Source organism: Mixophyes fleayi, chromosome 6 (assembly GCF_038048845.1).
Source record: "Mixophyes fleayi isolate aMixFle1 chromosome 6, aMixFle1.hap1, whole genome shotgun sequence".
Taxonomy (NCBI): Eukaryota; Metazoa; Chordata; class Amphibia; order Anura; family Limnodynastidae; genus Mixophyes; species Mixophyes fleayi.
Window position 1 is genome coordinate 29,373,456 of NC_134407.1, and position 6,000 is coordinate 29,379,455.

A 6,000-nucleotide genomic window follows, 5' to 3' on the forward strand; every position below is an offset into this window, starting at 1 on the left:
CCTTCGGGGTAGTGCATGATTTTGGGGCCCTTTGGCGTCTTAGAAACTTTACGACAGCAGCAGGTACACCAGTGGCACACTCACAACACATAAAAGGACTTCTGACAGCGATACAGTTACCCAGAACAGTAGCCGTCATAAAGTGCAAAGCCCATACCTTTGAAGAAGACCCAGTGTCATTGGGCAACAACAGGGCAGACGAAGCTGCTAAATGGGCAGCAGGGCAACCTATGACTGTATCGACCGAGACTATGATGGTTTTTCAGACATTAGACACGCAGAAATTAATTGAAATGCAAGATTTGTGTTCCCTGCAGGAGAAGGCGGTCTGGAAGGCGAAGGGATGTGGTCAAGAGTCCTCAGGACTCTGGAGGGATGGACAAGGTAAGCCTGTAGCTCCCCGAACATACTATCCAAGCCTGGCTGAAGCAGCACACGGCCTGACTCACCTGGGTAAAGAAGGTATGTGCAAACTGGTGAGAGCATACTGGTGTGCTCCCGGATTTTCCTCTCAAGCTGGTAAGAAAGCAATGTCATGTCTTACTTGTTTGAGGAAAAATGTTGGGAAAACTATTCCAACTGAGCCATCCCACATCCCTCCTACAGACGGACCTTTTCAGGTAATACAAATTGACTATATCCAACTACCACCGTGCAGGAATCTGAAGTATGTGTTAGTGTGTATTGATGTGTTTTCCGGTTGGGTAGAAGCATATCCGGCAGCCACTAATACTGCTGTGTTCACTGCAAAGAAAATTGTACAAGACTTTGTGTGTAGGTTCGGTATCCCTAGAATCATTGAAAGTGATAGGGGTACCCATTTTACTGGTGATGTCTTCCAAAATATGTGTAAACTCATGGGAATCAGTAGCAGACTTCACACCCCTTACCGACCACAAGCCAGTGGTAAGGTGGAGAGAGTAAACGGTACAACCAAGAACAAACTAGGTAAGATAATGGCTGAAACTGGGTTGGCATGGCCTGAGGCTTTGCCGTTGGTCCTCCACAGCATTCGAACCACTCCTAGACCTCCTCTTAATCTGTCCCCCTTTGAGATACTGTTCGGACGACAACCTCATTTGATCGTGAGTCCACAAGACGACTTAAAGTGTAATAATGAAGTGACTGTACAATATCTTATAAGAATGAGTAGACAGCTGAAACAACAACAACAAAAACTAAAAATGCTGTCACCTGGTATGCCAGAAACGAACTGTCATGATGTTGAACCTGGAGACTATGTTATGATCCGCAATTTCTTACGTTCAGGTTGTTTAACAGACCGTTGGGAAGGCCCGTACCAAGTGCTGCTGACCAGTACTACATCACTGAAGGTTGCAGAGAGAGACACTTGGGTCCATTCCACCCACTGCAGGAGAGTCCATAATCCGGAGAAAGTGCAAGACAAGACTCAGACCGACGACATAGAGCTGTCACTTGTGAGCCTGTTCCGGGAGACCTAAAGCCTGCAGTTAAGACACCTGAACCAGAGACGTTGCCTCAGAACTATCTTTCCAGCGATGGAGTGGCGGTTTTTGTTTTTCTTTTGTTCCAGGATTTTCCTTGTTTTTACTTTTTCTAGGACATTCTATTTTTGTGAAGGAGAATGGAGGATGGAGGAGAGTTCTGGGAGTGATACGGATGAAATGGAGGCCGAAGAAAAGTTAATAGGATATCCTGAGCAGCCCATTATCAAACTTGGTCCAGGGGTTATGAAAAGGTCTGCTAGCTCAGGAACTCGGAGGCAGTGTGAGGGGCTATTGTCTGATGAGTATTGTATCTGCAAGTTCTGCAACTCCCTAGTTGACGAGAGATGCATCCAACGATGCCAGTCCCCCAGTACTCTGAATATAGGCGGACATCCTTTGGAGGATTATCACTCCCTGGTGGGTAAGGTGCTAAACCAAACTGAGTGTTGGGTGTGCTCTCACGTGCCTCAAGGGCAGCATAACATAGGACTAGTGCCATTCCCGCTAAACATATCCGAAGTACTCGAATTAAGGGGTGGGAGGCCCATAGAAGGGAGGTACAATAACACTAGGTCCCCTAGTCTGACGCTTCGACAATACTCCATAGGCAGATCGTTGCTGTGCCTAAACATATCTCATGCAAAGCGCCTGGAGAATTGGGAGGCTGACCTATCAGATCAGACAATGGCTCGCCACACTCATTTTAGAGAGAGACTCACAAGGTCACTACTAGGCAGGAATGCTGATGGAAGTCACAAGTTAGGGCGTATAACCAAACATAAGAAGGTATCTATTGGAAAAGTCTCTACAGATAAATGTGAAAATATCATTAATGCCGACACGTGTCTAGAGCAGATGGAGACACTAGGCATGGGTAGTTTTATCAAAACTCTGTGTGATATAATTCATGGGCATACTGTTCCTTATGTTCTCCCTGATGATGTGTATTTTGTTTGTGGGAGGAAAGCTTATTCCTGGGTGACTCCGAGTTCCAAGGGCTTGTGTTTCTTAGCTAAACTGGTTCCTGAAATCATGACTATTACTCATGAAGAAATGGTAGATATTCACAAGACTACATCACCACCATACATACACACACAGTATGAACACCGTGGCAAGAGAAATATGATTCCTGGTGAGGAACCCATAGCTACAAAATTGATTAGTGAAACTGCTGGTTTCCAAGTTATGGTTGCTCTAGATCTCACCAGGACCGCTCGGGGAACATTAAACTTTAAGTATATCCAAGACCTAGCTAAATTAATAGATAATATCACCGAGATGTATGATGACACTTTCAGGTATACTGGAAGGGAGCTACAAGCGTACAAGAAGGAGTTGGTGCAACATAGACTGGTACTAAATTATCTCACCTCTATTACTGGTGGGTACTGTGTGACACTGGCCACCCAGTTCGGTGTCAAATGTTGCACGTACATTACTAATAATACGGAAGACCCTAAAGAGGTTATAGACCGGAAGATGGATGAAATTTTGCAGCTGAAATGGGAATTTCGAAAGAGCCATAATTCTTCGTTATATGAGGTCGGGGAAAAGGTGGCGGGTTGGTTCTCATGGTTGAACCCAGCAAAATGGTTCTCTGGTCTGGGGGAATGGGTACAGGAAATGATTGCGAGTGTAGGTAAGCTCCTTCTCCTTATACTGGGTGTCATCTTAGCAATTGGTTTAGTTGTCAAATGTGTTCCTACTGTGTTGAAGTGTGGAAAACGGTCTCATAAGAGTAACACTGAGAAAGAGACTGAAAGGGTGGTACCAGATACCGAGATCATGGTCTGTGAAGAAGTATTGTATAATCCTGAACTTGAAACGGTGATTGGGTGATAGTTTATTACACTATCAAAGGGTGGAACTGTCGAAGTCAGCAAATTGGATAAAGTCATTTCAATTAAAGTCTAGCAAACTTGGTTGTCTTTGTCTGAAAAGATGCGTACGGTACGCTATGTCGTACAAGGGCACGCTATGGCGTGAAAGGGCGTACGCATCCACTACACGTGGCAGCAACAGTAATTGGTCTTTTACCATACATTTGCACAAACACGCATACTTATAAAATAGTACACATTATTGGTAGTTGCAACACATAGTCAGTTATGTCGAAATATAGTAGTATTTATATGTTATATCAGAGTTACATGCATATTAGTGAAATACACAAGAACGGGTTAAAGGAATAACATCATGAGTGGTATCATAATGAACCTTGTTACATATCCTACTGTTTGGTGCGCTCTGCGAGGGAATCGCAGAGTGCATACGCAAGTTATGAATGATAGGGAATTATGAACTACTTAAGACTAAGGAATTCTGGCGGGAAGAGCAGAGCATACCCCCTGCAGAGATGACCCCCTCCTTTGGATTCCTTAGGATGAACCAGCCAATGATTGACGACCCCTTGGACATTCCTGAGACCCGGACCAATAGATGCAAGCTATTCCATCTTCATTGTATTACTGTATGTGATTGTGTATATAAGCAGCAGCTTGTGATCCAGAGGGCAGACTTCTTGTCCCCAGACTTCAGGATTGAATGACTGCACTGGATCCAGAGCGCCTGCGTTAAGTAACGGCTGTATTTACTATTACATCGCTTGAGCATATTTTTTCCACTTATTGCGAATAAATCTTTGTGCGTTGGAAACACAAATCGAGGTTCGACAATCGTTATTGGTTAGCGACAATACGCACATTACACTGTCCTCTATGCTGGAGACTATATTGTTCATATATATTTGATAATTAATGCCTGTAACCTAGATCACCATTAGGGTATACACAGATTCTTCATTCTGTACTGTGCAGTGTACTGGAACCTTAAGTGAGTTCAGTATATTCCTGGAATTTGGTTCTCAGAGTGCCGCTTATACTGTTTTCTGATTTCAAAATGAAATATCAATATATATTCTACATGGACTGCACTCCTAATAACAGATTCTGTGAACAGTTTTGTCACACATGTGAAGGATAATGCTGTACACAGTGAGCCTGATTCATTAAGAATCTTAAATTAAGAAGTTTCTTATTTAAGTCTCCTGGACAAAACCATGTTACAATGGAAGGGGTGCAAATTAGTTTTCTGTTTTGCACATAAGTTAAATACTGACTGTTTTTTTCATGTAGCACACAAATATCAACTTTAAATTTCAGTGTACAAAAAAGCTATCAAGTATTTGTGTGCTAAATGAAAAAACAGTCAGTATTTAACTTATGTGCAAAACAGAAAACTAATTTTTCACCCCTTGCATTGTAACATGGTTTTGTCCAGGAGACTTAAATAAGAAACTTCTTAATTTAAGATCCTTAAAGAATCAGGCCCAGTGTGTTATTCACCTACTTCCAGGTCAGCCAATCACCTTGCACATGGTACCGACTGTCATGATGACCATCCTGATCCTTGACAGGCTCATGCAACAATTTGGCCACTTATATGTCACTTCCAGAATCACTGAGAGCTGTTAGGCTGATACCGGTCAACTTTCGACAGCCTTTATTAATGTGCCCAAGAATGATTCTGATCATTTTGATAGGATCAGTATTGGGCATCATGGTAAAGTAGAGGGAAGGGAGTAACACTGTCGGTATTGGATTAATTACTATCGGTTGCAATATTATAGCATGTGTCCTGGCATTATTCTGCCAATGTGGTTGAGAATAACATACCAAATTTGCATGTTAGAGGCCAGTATAAGCCAGCAGCTAAAATTTAATTTGTTTTAGTATCTACCTTCTTGGAGAAGCTGAACAAAGGTTCGCCAGAGAATTATTGTAACACGTTTCCATCATTGTGCATTGTTCCCTTGTATTGACGGACCCTGGGGAACAAGGAGCTTTGTTATCTTCATATGTAAGCAAACAATATGGAACATGCTGACCGGCTGTAACATTTACCAAATTCTTATCAACTCTTCTAATCAGCAAAGAGGACAAAGGGCTTTATTTACTAAGCAGTCTTATTCCTATGGAAAACACCTTGTAATGATCACAATCTGTAACTGAGAAAGTAATAATTGTTTGCATCAGTGTTTATATTTAATAGTAATCTATCATCAAAGTCATTATTGTATTGTGTAAGGTTATATAGTATGTTGTACCGAGTTTATGTCATTATTAAAAGTTATAAAAGTGCAGACACCGTGGAGCACAAAACATTTCTACTTGTCGATTTCAAATATTTGTCTGCCTGGCGCATATATGAATGCGCAGCAACATTCCCCAGAGAGAATCAATCTGCTCCTATGTACGCGGGATTGCAGGTCCAACATGAGATATGCACGGTGAAAATACTACTCTCTTGCCCACTGCAGTTTTTTTCATCCCCATAATTTTAACTTTCATCATCATCATCACCATTTATTTATATAGCGCCACTGATTCTGCAGCGCTGTACAGAGAACTCACTCACATCAGTCCCTGCCCCGTTGGAGCTTACAGTCTTAATTCCCTAACACACACAGAATAGGGTCAATTTTTATAGCAGCCAATTAACCTACTAGTATGTTTTTGGAGTGTGGGGA